The following is a 22,690-nucleotide window of genomic DNA, read 5'->3' as shown; positions in this document are numbered from 1 at the left end:
TGGTCTATCAGTGGCTTATTACCTTTTTGAAGAGCCTTGTACTCTCTGAAGGACTGAATGATGATCTAGGGGACAGGTGTAGATTGAATTGACTAGTACAAATAGCACAGAAAAGTGATGTTTGGAGATGTAGATTGGGGTCTTAGTATAGAGTCCTGAAATATTTGGTTGAGGGATTTGGAGTTTATAGAATAGACTTCAGGGTAGCACATGAAAAAAAAATTATGCTTTGTTAAGATTAATCAGATGTAAACCTGGAGAGTGAATGTTGGATAGGAGTAGCAAGAGATTCTGAAGATAAATTAATACAGAACTATTACATCATAGTAGAGAAGTATTACACAATACCATTACATAAATGTTACACAAATGGAAAGTTAATACTCCTACTTGGACTAATACTGTAGCCATAGAAGATGAAAAGCATATGTAAACTCATGTTTTATTGGGCATTGAATTTTTGCTGGATATTTGTGTTCTATGTTTTGAGGTGTAACTTTTGCCTTCTCACATCATCTCCAACTCATTGCAACTTTGGAATAAGATTTATTTCTTTGTGGCCTAGAGAAAGCCTTCTTGTCACCAGTCCTGTTTGACTTTGGACCCAGGTCCAGGCTCTGAGAGTCCTTGAGTTTTACCTGGTCTAGTGCTCTTGACATTGTTACAATGATCAGCTTGCATGTGCACCTTAAATCCTGAGGTACCCAAAAAGAGAAATTATGACTCATACATCTCGATGCCTAATGCTGTTACAGAAGCAGATGGGTCTGCATTAAGCAAAGGAATGATGCTAAGAGAAAGTATGTTTGCGATACACAGAATGTTGTTAATGACTTTAATTAAAAGAAAATACAAATCTTGTTACTTGTTTTGGAGCTGAACAAGTATTGTAAAGTCATAGGAATGGTAATTTTTCTGGGAGGTTGAGTTCATTTGAGTACATGTTGCTTGTGAGGGGATATTTGGTTTCTGTCAGAGACATGAATAAGTCAAAGACTCAGCATGGTCAAAGAGGCAGGGTTTCTGCACAGTTATGGAGAAAGAAGACAAAAATATTCAGACTAAAGAGAGAGGAAGGGACACAAATTGGGGAATAGAAGAATAGCACTGAAAACTCAAAGAGTTTGATAATATGTAAGTTGAATCTTTGACACATTTAGTTGTATAATTCAGTTTGGAATCAGAATAACATAAGAGTCTGGGGGCCAGGTTTTACATGGTTTTGACACTGTGACACAGAAAAAAGCTGCTATTCAATATGCTCCAGAAATCAAGGCAAGACCTCACATACAGCACCTCAGAAAAAAGCTAGCACTTTAGAATCTGCTCTTCATGAGTGGCCCAGAATGAACTCATGGGTGCCATAATTTATTCATTCATTACTGCATCAATTTTTTTACTGTTTATTAAGTATTTATCAGAGTATGAGAGCTGGTATCCAGTAAATATTTGCTAAATAAATTCTAGAGTTGCAAAATTAAAATAGCTACTTTATAAATCTATGTTTTAGTTAGATATAAAATATCCCCTAAAGAGCTCACTTCTTAATGTTTGGAGCTGATGTAATTGAGTCAATTGAGTTGTAATCCCAGAAGTAAATAAATTTATTGTAATGAATTTACCGAGGTGGTGCCTGGTAGCCCGGTAGTGTATGAATGGAGGAAGTGGTTCCCTGGGGTTGCGGCCTTGGGTATTATATATGGTTCCTTATTCCTCTGCTTTCTCTCTTGCTTCTCACCTCTATGATGTAAGCACAGCCCAAGTGCTTTTCCTCTCTCCACCTCCCATCACCATACCTTGAGATCCATGGTCCTCAGCCTCACAAAGACTGAACATGAAACCATGGGAAAATAAATCTTCTTTACTCTAAGTTACATTGTCAGTCTTTAGATTATAGCTGCAAGATTGCTGACTGAAACACTGTAATTCTAAGTACAACATAAACATTTAGAGGGACACAGAGGACTAGGTAGAATATGTACCATTGAAAAGGCACATTGGAAAATGCTTGGAAAAATTCCCATTGGAAAAATTAATGGAATCTTAGCACGTGGTGTGAGAGAGGAATCTGGACATAGGAACCAGCAAGGTTAGAATAGATATCAGAAACCAGTGGGCATATCTAAGGGAATGTTCAGAGCTCTATTTGGTGCAGGAGCAGGGAAGGTTCTGCTGATGAGATGTGTCCATTCCACACCAGTGAAAGGCAAAAGCTGCTCAAAGCTAGGTAAGTTGGTGTGAGTGGGTAGTGATTCCTGCCAGTGGCTCCATCATATTTCAGAAAAATTTCCTTAGTGTGTCCACTCCTTTTCTTAGTTCATCATTTTCTCACACCAAGAATGCATTTGATTCTCCAGCATCTTATTAAAAACCAATCAATGGTTTTAGAAGTTGATAAATCTGGAAAGATCCCTGGACCAAGTAGACAACCAGGGGCTCCTGGGGCTTGGCTGATATTGAATGGCAATGACCTCATGTTGGACAATTGGCTTCCCTTTTCAGTCCCAATATCACCATAAGTTAAAAGTGGCATTAAAGCCAGGTACAGTAATGTACACCTGCAATCCCAGTACTTGTGAGGCTAATATAGGAAAATCAGTTTCAAGGCCAGTCTTAGCAATTTAACAAGACCCTACTTAAAATTTAAAAAATATAATTGGATTGAGGATATAGCTAGAAGGTAGAATGGCCCTGGGTTCATTCTTTAGTACCACACACAACACACACACACACACACACACACACACACACACACACACACACACAAATGACATTGAGTTTAGTAATAGCTCAAATTCTTTTGGCACTTTTATTCGCGTTTGGCTAAGACACAGTGAACAAAGTATATGACCTTGCTTAAGAAGCATCTTCAAGTATTTTTCCTCTGGATGATTTATTTTTTAAATATTTATTTATTTATTTATTTATTTATTTATTTTTGGTTGTACTGGGGTTCCTGGAAACCCTTCTACCTCCAGGCTACACTCCCAGACCTATTTTATACTTTTTAAATTTTGAAACAGGGTCTCTCAAGCCAGCGCGGCTGGCTTCAAACCTGCGCAATCCTCCTGTCTCTGCTGTCAAGCGCGGGCATTACAAGCATGCGCCACCATGCCTGGCTCCTCTGTATGATTTAAACAACCACATAGTGGCAGATTCAAAACATGAAAAAATGGTGGATAAAACGGGTGATCCTAAGATCCCACAATCTTATCAACTGAATAATAAAACAGTAACAGACTTCGAGCTGCAGATAAGGGCAAGAGCCACTTTCCTTAGGAAAATTAAATCAACCCAACCATAATAGCTTTAATTTCCATTTTAAAGTGAGAAAATACACAAGCAACCATCTAAAAATATAATTATAGGGTGAAGTAAATAAGGCAGACTGTGTATGTATATGTGTATATTCTAAATTACCCTTTTCTGGTTAAATGACTGTAGAAAATTATTTCTGCAGAATGCATTTCTCTACAGTTGAAGAGCTTTCCCTCAAATGGATTCAAATTTAGGTGAAAAAAATAAATAAAAGTACATTTCCAGTGCTAAAGTAATAGGCAATCACAGGAAGAACATCTCAGCCATTTTGTCCACCCACGGGTTTACACTGTCAAAGGTAATATACGCAGTTATACTGTAACTGCTTCTCTTCGTTGAAGTCATAGGCCAGCCTTTCACAAAAGAGCTGTGAGCTTTTCTTGCAAGTTCCGTCTTTCCAGTGCACTCACTGCTACTCCGGTGAAGCAGCACAAAGTCCTTGTGAGCCAGTGCTGCTGCCTCTCCTTCCTGTGTCTCACCCTGGTGGGCATGTGGTCAGGGTTCTCAATGTTCTATCAAGGCTCCCCTCACATTGTATGCAACTGGGCTGCAGCACTAGCTTAGCTTTTGCTGGGCTCCTTCACAGCATGATGTATACAGAACAAAATCAGTGAAGAATTAACAAAGGGAATACTTCCACTGATCTTATGTACATATGTGAGAATACTAATGCTAATTTCAGTAACCTGTATGGGGAAGGAGAAATGGGAAGGGATCGGGAGAAATCCTACCAAGTGCTGTGTGCATATATTTCACTATCACTGTGAACTAAATTATGATGGGAAACTATAACACACCAATAAAAGTATAAAAAGCAATATAAGAATAATTTAAAGAAGCAACAATTGAGGCACAGTTTATGTGCTTCTCTGCATCTGCCCAAAGCATGCCCAGGAATGTGGAACAGAAAAGCTATATTAAGGGCATAAAACATTTTGAGCCAAAACCTATACCTTTGCTGTCAAACTCACAGCACTCCATCTTAGAAATACAAGGCTTCTATAGGATTTTGCCTGGGATTCATATTGACTCCCCAGGGAGAGAAGTCATCTTTAGAAGACTAAGGTGAGCAGAGTGGAGGACACTGGCATTTCCCTCAGGCGGGATGAATTATCAGCCTGATTCTGAGAGGCACACTTAGTAATGTCAAGTACTTGCATATTTGGGGGAGATTTGCAAGGAGACATCCATGAAGTTATTTAAAATAGAAGTAGACAGTATATGTGAAAATTTTTCTTTGGTGCCAATCCATGGGTAGGTGAAAAGGTTAGCGTTGTATACATCCAAGGATTACATTTGTTCCTTCATTCATCCACTGTACTAATCCTTGCTGAATGCTTGGTATACAAGAGAAATACATCCACAGAGTCTTGCTTTTGTGAAATTTATATTCTAAGTAGAGCCTCCTATTTTAGCATTTTGATAATTTAACATTTTAAATGGAATTGTGTATTCATGTACATATAATTTCACACATGCATACACACAGACAGCATTGTCCCTCGGTAGAATTCTTTGTATATGTATGGGGGAAATGAGGATTGAACCCAGGAATACTCTACCATTGAACTAAATCTTTAGCCCTTTCTTATTTTTTAAGCTTTAATTCCATTTATCTTTTTAAAATTTTTATTGGTGCTTTGTAGTTGTACATCTTAATGGAGTACAAGATGGTAGAGGCAAACATGCTCACATCACCCAATTAACCCTTTCTATTTATATTTTGAGACAGGTCTTTCTAAATTGCCCAGGCTGGCCTTGAACTTGCAATCTTCTTGTCTGAGTAGTGAGAAATATGAAAAATAGGAATTAATAGCGGAAATTTCCTACTGGCTGGTAGGCCAGGGAACCTGCTAGGACCCTGACTGACTGCATTTAGTCACCTGCCTGCCTAAGAAAGAAGCAAGTAATACAAAAAGAAAAACTAATTTTAATGCAGTTTGTCCCAAACTGGGAATAAGCAACAAATTTGTCCATACCTGGTCCTCTAAAAGCAGTTATAATTTATAAAAAACAAAAAACAGGAAATATACCTAGGAGGATTTATTAGGCTATGTTATCCAGAGAATGTTTCTCAATTTTTGTAGGGGCTGGGGAGCAGCTTATCTGTTCCCATCCTCAGAATGAGAAAGTTTAGAGAGTGAAAAATCAAAACAAAACAAAACTTTGATCCAAAAGTTGCCCAAGGAAAAGGAAACAACTTGGGGCTTTTCATTTTAAAGGAATCCTTTACAAAATCCTTACAAAAATGATTATAGTTTGTTTATATTGCAAAAAAAAATCACAGAAAAGGAATAAGGTAGCACATAAAATTCCAGAAAACTAGGCTTAGGTATAAAGCAGGAAAAATGAATCCTGGAAAGCAAGACATGGTGTCACATGCCTGCAATTTCAGTACTTGGGAGGCTGATACAGGAGAATCCTAGATTTGAGGCCAGCCTCTGAAACTTTTGCCTGTTAGAGATTTTCCTGAGACCCCACTGAGCTTCTTTGAAAAATAATTATTGAAAGCACCAAGAAAAGTATTTTTGAATCAGAGCAATAATTCTTCCTGCCTTTTCACTGAGACCAGGCAACAATTTGGACTGACCCTATCCTGAGAGCTACATAGTAGCAATGAGTTATGCTGCCCTGGAAATGTCACCTTGAGATTCAGGGTGGCCTGCAGGAGATGGAAGTATCGGAGCCACAGCAGGGTCCCACCCTGAAGGAGGCTCCCTCTTGGAAGGCTCATTATTCAGTGAAGACACTTAATCACAGGGACATGAGTGTCAAGGTCACACTCCTCAGGAAGAGCCTTTCTGAGAGATGCTCCTACTTTTCAAGCTAATTTCACACGTGCCATAAATCTTAGAAACTTAAGAAGGTGAGGTGTGCTAGGTATTAAATTTAGCAACACTTCCTTATGATTTTCCATTTTCTATCTTTGCTATTAGAAAATGTGTTTAGAACATTTAAGACTAATAACTGCATATACAGGGTGGAAGAAATTAACATAATATTTGAAGGATAAAATCAGAGCTGTTTACATTTCAAAAGAACAATGGGATACTATGTTCTTGTACCAGGAGATAATTTGTTATATAGTATTCTACCTTCCAAGTATAACAAAAACCACCCTCACATACAGATACAGATGCATACATATGTCTATACCATGTATACATATATGCACACCACAAACTGCATTCAGTGGAATGAGAAGACAGAGATTACACATGTATGTGGTTCCTGTAATGCCAGGCAAAGGGAAAAGACTTTCCTGGCTCTCTCATTTATTCAAAGCAGCAAAGTTGGCAGCCGTGTAATTAAATGGCTGTTGTTTATTATTATGACTACTAGTTCTGGGGGTTGAACCCAGGGACTTTCTACCTCTGATCTGCACCCTCAGCCCCTTTGACTTTTAGTTCTGAAACATAGTCTCACTAAGTCATCAACTTAGTTTACCTGAGTGGTGAGGCTGGCCTAGAACTTCTGAGACTCCTCCTGTCTCAGCCTCCCAAGTAGGGCAATAGGTGTGTACCACCATGCCTAGCTCCATTGTTTTTCATTTTACAAATGATACAGCCGAGGCTCAAGGACATTTTGGAAGCATCAACATAATTCATGAATGACAGAGTCAAGATTTAAACCCACATTACTTGAATTCACAGCTGTGACCCCTTCCCTTGGCCAAATGTGTTAGTCCTGTGTGTACTCTGTCACTTGACATGCAGGATCTTCAATAATATCACCTTCCTGTCACCATCAGGCACACTCAAGAGATAAAAGTAGCTCTGTAGTTTTCTCCAGAATTTATTTTCAAGGTCCTCAAAAGATGTCTTTATTAACACATTTTAGTATTGATTATCATCTATGCACACTTATTGGGCATTATAGTTAAATATAAAATGTCCCCTTAAATAGCTCATTTAATAAGGTTTGGAGCTGATGTAATTGATTCCTAAGGGCTTAATCCCAGTAGTTGATAAATTCATTGCAATGCATTTATCTGGGTGGTGACCCAGGCCAGTAGAGTGTGGCTGGAGGCAGGTCCCGTTCCTTCTCCCTCTGCTCCCTCTCTCTTGCTTTTGGCCTTCATGATGTGAGTACAGCCCATGTGCTCTCTCATTCTTCACCTCTCACCACCATGCCCTGAGATCTTTGGTCCCCTGTTTCACATGAACTTAACCTAAACCATAAAAAAAAAAAAAAAAACTGGGCGTGGTGGCGCATGCTTGTAATCCCTGCGCTTGGTAGGTGGAGATAGGAGGATTGTGCAGGTTCAAAGCCAGCTGTGCTTAAGAGACCCTGTTTCCAAATAAAAATGTATAAAAATAGGTCTGGGAGTGTAGTCCGGAGGTAGAAGGGTTTCCAGGAACCCCAATACCAGCAAAAAAAAAAAAAAAAAAAAAAAAAAAAAAAAAAAAAAAAAAAACAGAACAGAAAAAGAACAAATATTTTTTCTCTGAGTTATGTGGTCAGACTTTTAGATTATAACTCCAGGAATGTTGACTGGAACACTGGGTCTGAAACGGGGTCATAATTCCTCCCTGCACTAGACTTGAAGGGTAAGTGGCCACAGGCGAGTTGAGGTCCAGCTGAGCTCCTCATTATTCATCTTGCTTTGGCTTCAGACCCTTCTTCTTCAGTAGCTGATCACCTCAATTTTCTTCTGGGAAATTTTTTCCTCCATTTTGTTATTTTAAGGAATATGCTGTATCTTTTATAGTGAATTGTAAGACCTTGTACACTGATGTATTCCCAGATATCCAGATAAACAACAAGCAGAAACAAAAAGGGCTTCAAATCTCTAAGCCAACTCTTGAGACATAATTTTGAGGATTTGCTCAATACCAATTCCTAAACGATGAGTTGACACTGAAGCAATTGCTTTGCTCTAATATATTGGTGGCTAAAATGTTTAGACCCAGAAATGGAGATTCAGTAAAAATTTTAAATATACCTTGGAAATAGAGTTAATGGAATTTTCCTATGAGTGAATAAATAAATCTGTGGAGTAAAATGAGGGGTTACAGGAAAGAGAAGTGGCAGAGACAAAGCCAATGGTTTCTCTGTAGTAGAATCTAGTGAAAGTTTTTGCCATCACCTGTGATGATAAAGTATAAGAACTGTGTGTGAAGCAGGGAAGCTGGGTTTCTCTTTAGACTCTATTAAACTGAGCTATTTATTAGGTATTCAAGGGGAAAGGTGATTTGGACATTGATGCTGTAGTTTCTGGAGAAGTCAAGTAGAAGCACAAATTTGAGAATAACTGGTCATTCCAGTAAGGAATATTTTATGCCCACAAATGTCTTATTCTTGCAATAGTACTCAAACACTTTTATTCATATATATTTGAATATTACCACTCATGGTGTTCAATTACCATAAATACCTTTTGGAGATAAAAGTCAGTATTCAGACCAATTTTTAATTAAAAAATTAAAAAAAGAACTTTCAGTTCTATGGGTTTGCCTGCCTAGATTCTTGAAGATTTCACTGGGAAGAATCAAGTGTACTATTGATAAAATGTAATTAAAATTTGCTGGACCTCAGAGAGAGATATTATCAACTACTTTTAAAAAGTAAAACTCAGACAGTCATTGTAGTGTACACTTGTAATCCAAATACTTGGAAGGCTAAAACAGGAAGACAGCAGGTTTGAGGGTAGCCCTAGGAACTTGGCAAGATCCGCAGGAGGTTAGTAAGACTGTGTTTCAGAAAATAGATAAATAAATAAAACAACTAAGAGTATAGCTCTGAGGTAGAATGCCTCTGGGTTCACTCTACAGTAAAAAAATGAATAAATAAATAAATAAATAAATAAATACATTCCTTTAACTCAAACCTTGAGGGGAAGCAGTAGACAGCTTGGCCCAGACCCAGGAATGGACTAACAGATGCTCAACTTCTTCTGATAAAAGCTACATTTTGGACACATGACTACATTTCCTTTATGGGTGATAGGGTGCACAGTTCCTATATGGTTTATGCAGATCAGGATCAACCATATGAAGACTCACAGTTTTTATCAGAAATGAGAATCAGCATAATTAAAAAAACTGCATGTCTAAGTTCTAAAACATTAAGTATTGGACTCATAGAGAGAGAATATAAAATATCTAGCTAGAAAGTATTTTAAGGTATTAAAAGAAGAATCATTGAATGAGTCAATGAGTTAAAGACTATCAAAATATTTAGCAAAGAAAAATATATCATGAGTTTACATTCTAAATTCAAATTAAACAACAGGCTCTGTTGATTTAGCAGATGAACTGGGCCACACCTGCAGGAACACATGATTTCAATCACATAAAATTATTTCAGTTATCAAGAATATGAGAAATATCCTATAACTAATTTATATAGATTATATAACTGATGAGAGACTAAACAGTGCATCATTGTTTCCTTTTCTAAGAAAATCTGAGACTGTATCCCTTATAAACTAGGAAAAACTGGTAAAATAAATTCTGCTGAGTTTGTAAACATTCATGATGAAAAACATAACTCTATCTAAAAAATTCAAGAGTGTACCAACACTAAAAGAGTCTCAGGAAATTACTTACCACAATTGTAAGTTCATATAAAGAATATTTAAGATGCAGAAAATCATCTGATAAAATTGAAGACTATTTACTACACCTTAGTAAGTTAGAAATATAAAAGGACTTTCTTAACCTCATAAAGTTCATCCATCCAAAACATAAAGAAAATATTACTTTTTATATCAAATGTTATGTTTAGTGAAACAAACTAGAGTGACTTATCTTCTTCAATGTCTTTTCTTCTTGCAAAAAAGAAAGGAAGTAACTGAAATGTACAATAGAAAAAAATAAACTTGTTATTTTTCACCAATAATATGATTGATATGTGAAAAAACTCTGTAGGCAAAGTACTAAAATTAATATATAATATTAGCACTGAGGCTAATAAAATTAATCACCACATGCATAAAAGAGACAAATAATGTAAGTGAAGAAAAATATGTAAAAAATTTTAGCAAGGAAAAATAGAGAATTGTCTCGCAAAGTGACCAAGCTGAATATATTCCAGGAAAGCTGAAACAGTGACTTAGACAAATATGTAAAGAGATCAAATGGTATCTTTCCATGGTTCCTTGCAAGACCATACTCTAAGATGGGGCACTTGAGACTTCTATACCAGCAGAGAAACCCTAACCAATGGGCTGTGGGGAATAAGAATGATCCTCAAGTCATTTGTGGTTGGGAGAGTTTCAGTTCTCTTGACCTGGTCAGCAACCATGATTCAACTGAGGTCAGACCTGACCCCAGCTCTTTTCCCCAGCCCAGCTACCAAAGTTAGTGAAGAAACTCAGATTCTCAGGGGTCAGTGTTTCAGGTTGACTGAGTCAGCAGGATTGACTGAATTAAGCCAGTATTTTTCAAACTTTAAAATTCATGTGAAACACCATATATTTTTTTGTAAAATCAAGATTTATAGACCCTGGGTCTATTCCAGAGTTTCCAATTTATTAGGTCTGCAATCAGTCCTGAGAGTGGGTATGTCTAACAAATGGGCAAGCCACATTTTTACAAAACTTTGTAGGAGGACAGAGAACTTTTGAAGTGGTAGGATTAGACGGCCATACATCACCAGTTAATAAGATAATTATAAAATCACACAAAAGAACTGGTGAAAGAATAGAAAAATTAAACAATGTGATAGATATTAAATTATGGAGAAGATAAGATGTGCCCTCTGGCTCCATGTATCAAGAAAAACAAAGGATCACTTCTCTATTTTTTTATTAAAATGAGTAAACTGTTTATGATCACAAGGAAGCACCTAACTAGTAGAGGAAATTTCTAAGCTAAATGACTTAAATTCTTAATAATATTAGGACCATGGACAAGAGGCCAAGAAATACACCCAGGTTAGAAGAGGATAAAGGCATACAGTAGGAAATGTGATGAAGGGTCTTGGCTTGGATCCTAGATCAGATTATCACTGTTTTATCATCATCATGATCATCATCACCATCATCATCAATGTTGCTTTAAGGATTTTCAAGTTCCAATTGAAAGAATTAGAATAAATAAAATAATTTCAATGTTTTATAAATATTTTACTGGCTTAATAACTGATACTATTGTAATTCAGATTTTAGGAAGCACATTTTGAAGTATTTAGGAGTAAAAGGGCTTCATATTGTCATCCAACTCTTAAGTTAGTTACAAAGAATTATTCTGAAATTAAGATTTATAGTTATGGTATAATAAAGAAACTATAGTTTTAAGATATTGCTATTGGACATTTCTAATTTTCTGTAAGCTAGAAACTATTTAAAATATAACATATAAAAATAAAGTATATTCTTGAAGTAGATTTTAGTCATAGAAATTAAAATTCTATGTCCAGGTGTAGTGGCACACACTTGTAATCCCAGCATTCAGGAAGCTGAAACCAGAGGATCTCAGTTCAAGAACAGCCTCACCTACTTAGCGAGGCCCTTCACAACTCAGTGTGACCCTGTTTCAAAAAATAAAGAGACTAAAAAATAGGTCTGGGGGTGTAGCTCAAAGGTACAGTGCTCCTGGATTCCATCCCCATTATGGCATAAATAAACAAATAATAAAATAAAAAATAGGGCTGGGGATGTAGCTCAAAGATATAATGCCTGAGGGTTCTATTCCCAGTACTGTAAAAAACAAAATCAGATTCTACTAAAATGAGGACAAAGAAACAGAATTTTTTTATAAGTTCCATGGTTTGGTTTAATAAGCAATAAAATATATACATCATTGTTCCAAAAACTGAAACAGAGATGAACAAATGATTAGTGTGTGATCTAGTTGCTGATATACTTCAGTAGCCATATCAGTGCTCTCTCTAGATAAAATCCTAACTTAATGATTTATTACTTGACTCAGTTTAATGACAGCTACTATGAGGCCTAGATCCTGGATGGGAAAGTAATGCTCATACTCAGGTCCTTCCCAGGATCTGAATCTTTGCCTTGAGCTCAAAGGCTATTTCTTCCCACTTAGAACTAAAGTAAAGTTCTCTAACCTTTATTGCCTTCACTTTTTACACTTTCTATACCACTTTCATTTCTGCTGCCAAAAGTAATGGATTATTTTTTACTTTTTAAAATTGAAATTTTTTATTAACATGTTTTTATTTATTCATATTAATGCATTTATTTTCAGTGTGATACTTCAACCCAGGCACATAACATACAGTAATAAAATCCAGCCCTTTTCAGTCCCCCTTCCCAAACTCTAGTAATAACCAATCTACATTTCCTTTATCATCATGTATTCTATACTACATATGTAAGTTTTCATCATTTATTTGACATTAATATGTTCTAACGTTTCTGCAACATGTAGCAGTGTTTTTAGTATACCTGTAATTACTTTTTCATAATGTTGAAATACATATAACAAAATTGATTATATTAGCATTTGTGAATGTTGAACATAGAGTAAATATTATTAAGTATCTGCACCTTGCAATTCAACAGTCTCCATCATTGTCTCTGGAACTTTCTGTCCTTCACAAGCCAAAGCTTAGTACTGGTACTACTTCACCAGTGGCACCTGTCTCCTTCTCTCTCCTCCCAATCCAAGCAACCACCATTCTGTTTCTAGGTCTCTGAGCTGAGCATGCTAAAGTGGATTTTTACAATATTTTTTCTTGTGTGTCTGTCTTATTTAATTTTGCATAATTTCTTTAAGGTTTATTAATGTTATAGTATATATCAGAATCTCATTACCCTTTAAGGTTAAATAATATTCCATTGTGTGTATTCCATATGTACAACATTTTGTTTATTTATTCATCTTCCATAGAAATTTGGAAAACATTTTAGTTACTAAGAATAATGCCACTATAAAAGTTGGTGTACAAATATCTGTTCATGTGCCTTTTTTCAGTTATTTGGGTATCACACTAGTAAAATTTCTGGATCTGAAGGCAATTCTATATTTAATATTTTGAGGAAGAAGCATACTTTTTTCTATAGTATATTTAAAATTCTCACCACCATCCCCCAAATGCCAAAACATTCCAGTTCCTCTTCATACTTACCAGCAAGTGTAAAAACCTGCTATTTCATTCTTGTGATAAATTTCTGGGCTATTTTATAATTTTTTACTGAATTTCCTTTAAGAATACTCATATTGATCTTTTTCTGTGCTTATTAGACACCTGCATAAACACCTTATTAGAATCTGTGAAGAAATGTGTATTTAAATTCATTGTCCATTTTTCATTTAGTTTATTTGAATTTTTGTTGTTGAATTGCAGAGGCCTTTGATATTCTGGGTATTAATTTCTCCTGAGATTATGGATTATAAGTATTTCTTACTACTATGTGGATTATTCTTTCATAGTATTCTATGATGCACAGTGTTTTTATTTTTTATGTATCATTATCTACTGTTCTTTTGTTGCCTGAGTGTGTCATGTCCAAGAAGTCATTGTCAGATACATATAATGGATATTTCCTTCTAGTTATCTTTTAAGACATTTTTAGTTTTGATTTTAAAATTTTGTTTTCATCATTTGAAACTAATTTTTTTGGTATGATGTAAAGTGAATGTCCAAGATTTCTGTAGGTAGCTATTCAATTTTCTCCATAACACTTGTTGAATTGGTACTGAAATCTTTGCCAAAATGTATTTAATCATATATGCAAAAGTTTATTCTGGGTTTGCAATGTTATTTCATTGATTTATACATATCTTTATGTCAGAACTACATTCTATTTTATTGCTGTTACTTTGTAATTGAGGTAGATCCCAAGGGAATTGTACCTCTGGGCTATACCCAAGACCTTTTTTATTTCTTTTGTTGCTTTTCTTTCTTCTTTCTTTCTTTCTTTCTTTCTTTCTTTCTTTCTTTCTTTCTTTCTTTCTTTCTCTTATTTATTTATTTATTTATTTATTTATTTATTTATTTATTTTTGTATGGTACTGGGGTTCCTGAAAGCCCTTCTTCCTCCGGGATACACTCCCAGATACATATATATATATATATATATATATATATATATATATATATATGTATATATATATATGTATATTCCCAGATACATATATATATATATATGTATATATATATATATGTATATATATATTTTTTTTAATTTGGAAACAGGGTCTCGATCCTCCTGTCTCAGCCTCCCAAGCACGGGGATTACAAGAGTGCACCACCACCCCCAGTTTTTTATTTCTTTTAATTTCTTTGTTTTGAAGCATGGTCTTTCTAAGGTCCTTAGGGTCATGCAAAATTGCAGAGGCTGGCCTTGAACCTGTGATCCTTCTGTCTCCTAAATATAGGGGTGCTACCACACCAAGTGGCAGGACCATAATTATTATGGTAAGTTTTTCAAACTGGTAAGTGTGATATCTCCAAGTTTCTTATTTATTTCCAGAATCATTTTGGCTTCCATACAAACTTTTGAATTTTTGTTTCTGCAAAAAATATCACTGAGATTTTGATAAGAATTACATTAAACCTAGGTACCATTTTAGATTTAATATCATACCAAGATTAAGCCTACAACCTATGAATACAGCAAATATTTTATTTGTGCCTTTTAAGGTTCTTTTTTTTCCGGTACTGGGGATGGAACCCAGAAGCATTCTACCTCCTAGCTACACCACCAGCCCTAATTTTTATTCTTCATTTTGAAGCAGGGTCTCACTGAGTAGCCAAAGGCCTTATTAAGTAGTAGCTGAGGCTGTCCATGAACTGGGATCCTCCTGTTTCAGCCTTCCAAATGTTGGAATTACAAGTGTGTGCTACCACACCTGGACGCTTTTCTAGCTTTTAGCAAGCATTTTGTAGTTTTCATTGTACAATATTTTACTTTAGTTAATTTTATTTCTAAGTATTTTATTATTTTTGATGCAAGTGTGTATGACATCATATTCTTCTTGGATTATCCTGTGTGTGAAAATATAAGTCAATCTTATGTGAGTTCTACATTGCAATCTTTCTGAATTTATTAATTTGTGTGTGTGTGATTTTAGAGTTTTCTGCGTACAAATTTATGACATCTTTGAACAGATATAAATTTTCATTTTATTTCCTATTTGGATATGCTTTTTTATTTCTTGCCTAATTTCTCTGGTTAGGACTTCCAGTCCTATGTTGACTGGAAAGTAAAACCATCTGGGCTTGGTGGTGCAAACTTGTAATCCCAGCATTCAGGAGGTTGAGACAGCAGAATCGCGGTTTGCAGACAGTTTCAACTACTTAGTGAGGCTCTTTGCAAATCAGTGAGACCCTGTTTCAAAGTAAAAAATAAAAAATAGGGTTGGGAGTGTTGATCAGAGGTAGAATGCCCCTGAGTTCTATTCCCAGTACTAAAAAAAAAAATTAAAAATAAATAAATAAATAAATAAATAAATATAAGAAAGCAAAAGCAGGTATCCTTACCTTGTTCCTTATCTTAAAAGAAACAATTTCAATCACTTGTTATGATGTCAGCTTTGGAATTTACGCATATGGCCTTAAATAGCTGAGACATTCTATTTTTAGCTTATTGAGTGCTTTTATCATGCAAGGGTATTGAATTCTGCCAAATGGTTTCTTGTTCCAATTGAGTTGGTATGTTTTTTCTTCCCTGTCAATCTTATAATGTGTTGTTGCATATTAGTTGATTTACATATAGTAAAATACCATCATCCCATGAATAAATTCCACTGTATCCTGGTGTATAATTGTCTTTTAATATGTTGTTAAATTTGGTTTGGTAGTGTTTTATTGAGGATTTTTGCATTTGTGTTCATAAGAAATATTTGTTGGTAGTGTTATGCCAGTCAGTTATCTGCCAAAGACCACCAGGAGCTGAGTCTGATGTAAATTACATAAGGGATTGTATTCAAGCTCAAGCTTGGGATCTCCACGTACACCAACGCACTGGTCACGGAGGAAGATCGCTTTGTCCCCCAAGAACAAAGCTTTTATCCCTTAAGAAGACCGGCCTTCCCACCATTACATTGATTGGTTGTTTTGTAACCAAGCAACCACTGTAGGTCCCCAGTTGGTTTAGCTTTTGTGCCATAGGAAAGGGCTGTCCTCAGGAAAATTTCAGCCATCTAAGCTGATCTTTAAGTTGATTGGTCTGGCCTGTGGTACCTATCTCAAGAATGTTCAAGTTGAGTGGGGGGTCTCTTTTCTCAGAGCAGAGTGACCTTGCTTGGTTTTCTACTGATTCCAGAGGTACTCTGCACTGATTGGATGTGTCTAGGGGAAGGTCAGATGAACATAGTTACAGTTTCTCCAGAAGGGACAATGGGCTATAGAAACTTAACTTCTAAGAAAAAGGAAACCTAGGCCTACTTTACTTAAAGCTTTAACTGAAGCCTGTCATGGCATCACTTTGGTCCTTCAGGTAGCAGTTTTTATCTTGTAATATCTTTGTTTGGTTTGTTTATCATGAAAATGCTAGACTTATAGAAGGAGTTAGAAATCATTTCTTCTTCAATGTTTTGGAAGTTCCAGCAGGGATGGCTTTTATTCTTTAAATGGCTAATGGAATTTTTTAGTTAAGTTAGCTAGTCTAGAGTTTTTCTTAAGGGTTTTATTTTCCTCTGTGTGAAGAGATTTTTGATTCTTCACACAATATCCTTACTAGTACTCATATTTTCTATTTCTTCATGATTCAGATTTGGGTTGCTGCAGTTTTTGTTGTTGTTACTGTTTTTTGTTTGTTTGTTTTGTTTAAGGAAATTGTCTATTTCATTGAAGTTATCTGATTAGTTTGTGTATGATTGTTCATAGTACTCTTAAGATGTTTTAGCATTAGGTGAAATTTACCAACCCATCATCTGTGTTAAATTTGCTTTAATCAAAATTATTTGGTAATAATTTTGGTAACAAAAACTCTATATGTCTAATTTAATGTTTTATATATGAAATTGTTTTCATTCTGTCCCAACATTTGAATGAATTCTCAAAGAGGGAACTGTAGGTGGACATTTTCACAGAGTACTTTGACTTCATTGCTACATTTTCTGCTGTCATTTACTGTGGATGATAAGATATCTAGACGCATGATTGATGAGGCAGCTTTCTTAATGCACTGGAAAGAAGGTTGTTCTTTCTCTATGAAATATTAAAGGCTTTTGTTTTGTTATCTTTGATACTTTTATATTTGAAATTTTATTAGTGCGCTCGCTCTCTCTCTCTCTCTCTCTCTCTCTCTCTCTCTCTCTCTCTCTCTCTCTCTCCTATCTTGTGCTAGAGATTGAACCCAGGGACATTTTGCCTCTGAGTTACACCTTCAACCCTATTTTATTTCTTATTTTTGAACCAGGTCTTGCTAAGTTGCTGAAGCTGGCCTCAAACCTGTAATCCTCGTGTCTCAGCCTACCAAGAGCTGGTGTCACAGGTGTGTGCCACCACACCTGGCTTGATTTATATTCAGCATTTTCTTTATATTCAAATCTCATGATTCTTGAATATTATATGAAACACCATGTAGCCATGTAACTCAATAATATCTATATAATTAAGGCAATGGTACTAAAACCCATGTTGTTTTAAAAACACAGGTGTAATTGTTGGACCCAAGACACAGAGAGCTCTTGATTTAGTAGACCTGAGATCTGACACAGATATTATCATCTTTTTTTCTTTTTACTGGCATTGAAACCAGAGAAATTTGAAATTCTACTACCAAGTTATACCCTTTCTCTTTGTTTTATATTATTTACATATATATATATATTTATGTATATATATATATATTTTTTTTTTCGGTACTGGGGATGGAACCCAGGGGCATTCTACCTTGAGCTACACTCCCAACCCTATTTTTTATTCTTTATTTTGAAACAGGATCTCACTGAGTTGCAAAGAGCTCATTAAGTAGTAGCAGATCCTCCTATCTCAGTCTCCCAAATGATGGAATTTCAAGCATGCACCACCACACCTGGCATATTTATGTATTTTTTTTTGTGATACTGGGGTTCCTGGAAACCCTTCTACCTTTGGAATACACTCCCAGACCTATTTTATATTTTTATTTTGAAATAGGGTCTCTTAAGCCAGTGCCGCTGGCTTCAAACCTGTACAATCCTCCTGTCTCTGCCTCCCAAGCACAGGGATTACAAGTGTGCGCCACCATACTCGTCTTATTTTTGTATTTTTTAAACAGAGTCCTTACTAGTCTGCTACCAGACTGGATCAATATGTTTATAATTTTACCAGATGTGTGGTTTGGGTCTCAAATATTCACAAAAGCCTTCATTTTAAAAATTTATCTCCAGGGTTGTTACTGTCCAGTAGTGGTAGAAACTGAGGTGGAGTCACATTCTTAAGGCCACTGAGGATGTGCCCTTGAAGGAGATTTTGGGGCCCTGGACTCTTGACCTTCTCACTTTTGTCCACACCAGGTCATTAGAATGGGTGCTTCCATTACCTGCTCCTGCCACAAACTGCCTCCACACGCCTAAACTGATGCATCCACTGGTTATGAATGAGATCCTCCAAAACTGTGAGCTAAAACACATCTCTCATCTTTTTAAGTTGATTTGTCGCAGGCATTTATTATAGCCACAAAAAGCTGACTAACACAGCATTCTGTATATCCAATATAGAAGTCCAGGCTGGGCATGCTGTATGGAAAAAAAGGTCTCTTTCAATGCTGAGAGCAACAGCATCTCCAGCTTTGCACAATACACCAAGACCTGTGTTTGAAGTCACCATTAATTAGTTCCCAAATAAATGAATCATAGCATATCTGTCTAAATCTCTGTCATGACTAAAGTATTAATTTGCAAAGATATTCAGTTTGCCAGGAATTCCATGCATACAGTAATGCATGCAAATCTCTTGCCTTGGTGAGCATATCCAGACAATGCATGCTGAACCTCTAGCTGTGGAAGCTATAAAGATGAGCATAGAACACAGCCTCACAGCCCGAGGAGGAGCCCAAGGTGTGACTTTGTAGCTATAAAAAGTTGGCCACTTATACACTAGTACCCTTGAACAATCATTATTTCCTATGGGAATAGGAGTCAGGCAAATAGATTCTAGCTGCCACGCACTGGCTGGGCATGTGACCACTGCTTTGTACTTCTCTTCTCTGGGACTGTCAGGTTCCTCTGGAGCAAAGTTATTGTTACTGGACCATTCTGAATCAACCTTTGTTTTTATCACCAGCAATATGTCATGAAGATTGTTTAAGTATGGCTGAATATGTTGGCACAGGCTTATAATCCTAGTACTTGAGAGGCTGAGACAGGAGAATCACAGGTTAAGTAAGGCCAGTCTCAGCAACATAGTCATGCCCATTGGGACTTAATTTGAAACCTTGTTTCAAATTAAAAAGTAAAATAAGGTTAGGGGTATATATCAGAGATAGATTCAGTACTGGATTCAAACCCCAGTACTGAAAAAAAGTGATAATTTTCCTCCAGGTATAATCCTAAAGACACACTCCCTCTGTCTTGTTTGTTTGGCTGCATTCCATCCATTCTACTAGCATTCCCATTCCATTCCCACCCACTGTACCCTGGAGCCTCATTGCACTCCCATACCTTCATTCAGGTGGATTCCAAGGAACGAAAGGTACTGTGTGAGGCATAGTGGTTGATAATAGGAAAAAATATTGGTGCCAAAGATTCATTCCCTAGACTATGGAGGAACTGGACTATCTCTGAGTGGGTGGCTCTCAGGGATAGAAATAGCTCAGAAACATGCTTATGATGCTAACTGATTCAATGATTCGACAGTAAAGGAAGTCACAGGTGCAACAGTTGTTTTCAAAATTGCAAAGTGGTGAGAACATTGGAATTTCCCTGGATTTTTTCAAAAGGGCATATTCTTGAGAAGTTGAGACAGATAAAATGATTGCAGCTTTGAGGCCAGACTCAGCAACTTAGTGAGACACTCAGGAACTTGACAAGAAGAATCCTGTTTCAAAATAAAAGGGGCTGGGGTGTAACCTAAAAATAGAATGCCCCTGGGTCCAATGTCCAATACCTCCAAAAAGATGGTTCATTCTTATATATTGATTTGATCATTCATTGATCAAGTAAACAGTTGATTGCCTATTATGTTCTGGGTTCTCTTTAAGATGTTGGAGATAAAACAATACATCAACATTGAAAGAAAAAAATAAAGAGCTAACTTTAAGTAGCATGTAACTGGTTAAGTGTCCCAGAAAAAAAAAATTAACCATGGCAAATAAGCAGCTATTTGTGCTCTGATAAGGCTTCATACCATCCCTCAAGTCTAGCCTGTAGGATAACAAAGCTTATTCCTTTTGCTTGTAGGTGAGGGGTTGGCTGGAGTAAATCACTCTTGGCTGCTTTCATGTTCAGATCTACTCTCATTGTTTCATACTTCCTCTCTGTAGCAGCAGCAAACAGAGCACAGTTCCTTCCCCGAGAATAAGAGTACTGGAAGGTGAAATCATCGATACCAATTTTTTATTTTAATTTTAATTTTTAAAAATTTTTTATTGATGCATTATATTCACACATCATATTGGGGTAAAAACTTGTGTGAACATACATGTACACATCACCCATTTATCCACCACCCAATTTTCACCCCATTTCCTCCCCATCCCTCCTTCCCTTGCTTGGAATAGTGGTTGACTTCGATATATTTAAGTGCATTGTATGTTTTAGAGAATTTCCTTCTACCCCCCCCTCCCATCCCCTCATTTAGGTTGTCTTGTTTGCTCCTCTATAGGATTTTCTTTTTCATCTAGAGTTCTTCCTTGACCCATTTCTCCTTAGCTTTCACATATTAGGGAAAGCATCCGATTTCTTATTTTTTTGTGACTGACTAATCTCACGTAGCATAATGTCCTCCAGTTCCAACCATTTTCCTGAAAATGATGTAATTGAGTTTTTTTAATGACTGAGTAAAATTCCATTGTGTACATATCCCACAGTTTTGTAATCCATTCATCTGCCAATTGATTTTTGACAAAGGGGCCAAAAACATACACTGGAAAAAAGATAGCCTGTTCAACAAACGGTATTGGCAAAACTGGTTAACCATATGCAGAAAATTGGAAATTAATCCCACTTTCTCACCCTGCATAAGAGTCAATTCAAGATGGATCAAAGACTTGGAAATCAATACCAATTTCAATGACATGTGCAGGGAAGGAGAGAGAGAGAGAGAGAGAGTTGTGTGGAATCAGTAAGGAAACACACCAAGTATTTTGTGCATGTATAATCCTATCACTCTATATCTTAGTATGGGTTATAATTACAATGCACCAATACAAGTATTAAAAGAAGGAAATACAGAGAGTGAATAGAAACTCACATTGCTTCTAAAAGCTTCAGTATGCAAATATATTCAAATTAAAGTCCGCTGTCTATTGGTTAACTCAAGTCCATGATGACTCATGATGTAAAGGGTGCTTTTAATCAACACTGGGTGACATTGCATTACCACATAGACATATTATTCCTTTAAGGGAAAAGGTAAATAATTGAAGACAACCATGCAATCCAGCACACAGAGAGGATGAGAAAGATTATCTGGGCAAGGTGCCCACAACATCTATCCATGGTGGTCTAGGAAAGCCTTGTCTAACTGATGACATATGAGCAAAGACTTTGAGGATAGCATTGGTGGAGAGTACTCTAGACACAGGAAACAGCTGGTGTGCATTATTACCTGAGGCAGGATTTTGTTTGAAAGGCCAGCAGGTCAGAGCAGGGTCTGACCTGCAGAGTTGGAAGAGATAAAGAGAAAGATACAAGGAGTGGGGTGGTTACACCAGAGGTTTAGAGCAGGCAACATAAGACCTTACAAAGCCAGGCATGGTGGCAGATGTTTATGATTCTGGTACAGAAGGACTGCATGTGTTGGGGCCTTCTTTTTTTTTTTTTTCTTTCTTTTTTTTTTTGCAGGTCTGGGGATAGAACCCAGAGGCATTTGACCTCTGAGCTACACCCCCTGTACTAATTTTTATTCTTTATTTTGAAACAGGGTCTCACTGAGTTGTGGAGGGACTCACTAAGTAGCTGAGGCTGTCCTCAGGTCTCAGCCTCCCAAATGCTGGGATTACAAGCATGTGCAACCATGCCCGGCTTGTTGGGACCTTTTCCAGCAACTTAGTGAGATCTCAACAACTTATTAAGGTCCTGTAAAAAAAAAAGAGGGGGGGGGGACCTGGGTGTGTAAAGTAAATGCGTCTGGGTAACAAATACAAAGTAAATGGGTGTTAGAAGTAAAATGCGTCTGGGTAACAAATACACACACAACACACACACACACACACACACACACACACACACACACACACACAGAGTAATGGAGAGCTTTGAGGAGAAGGAGATGGCTATGCTGTGCTGTGCTGGAGTGAATGAAGGTTCTCAGGTTAAAAAGGAGACCCAGTGAAAGTGCACTGCCTTCTTCCCTACAGAAACTGGAG

The sequence above is a fragment of the Muscardinus avellanarius genome (genome assembly GCF_963383645.1).
Source record: "Muscardinus avellanarius genome assembly, chromosome: 2".
Lineage (NCBI taxonomy): Eukaryota > Metazoa > Chordata > Mammalia > Rodentia > Gliridae > Muscardinus > Muscardinus avellanarius.
Note: the sequence above shows the minus strand (reverse complement) of the source record.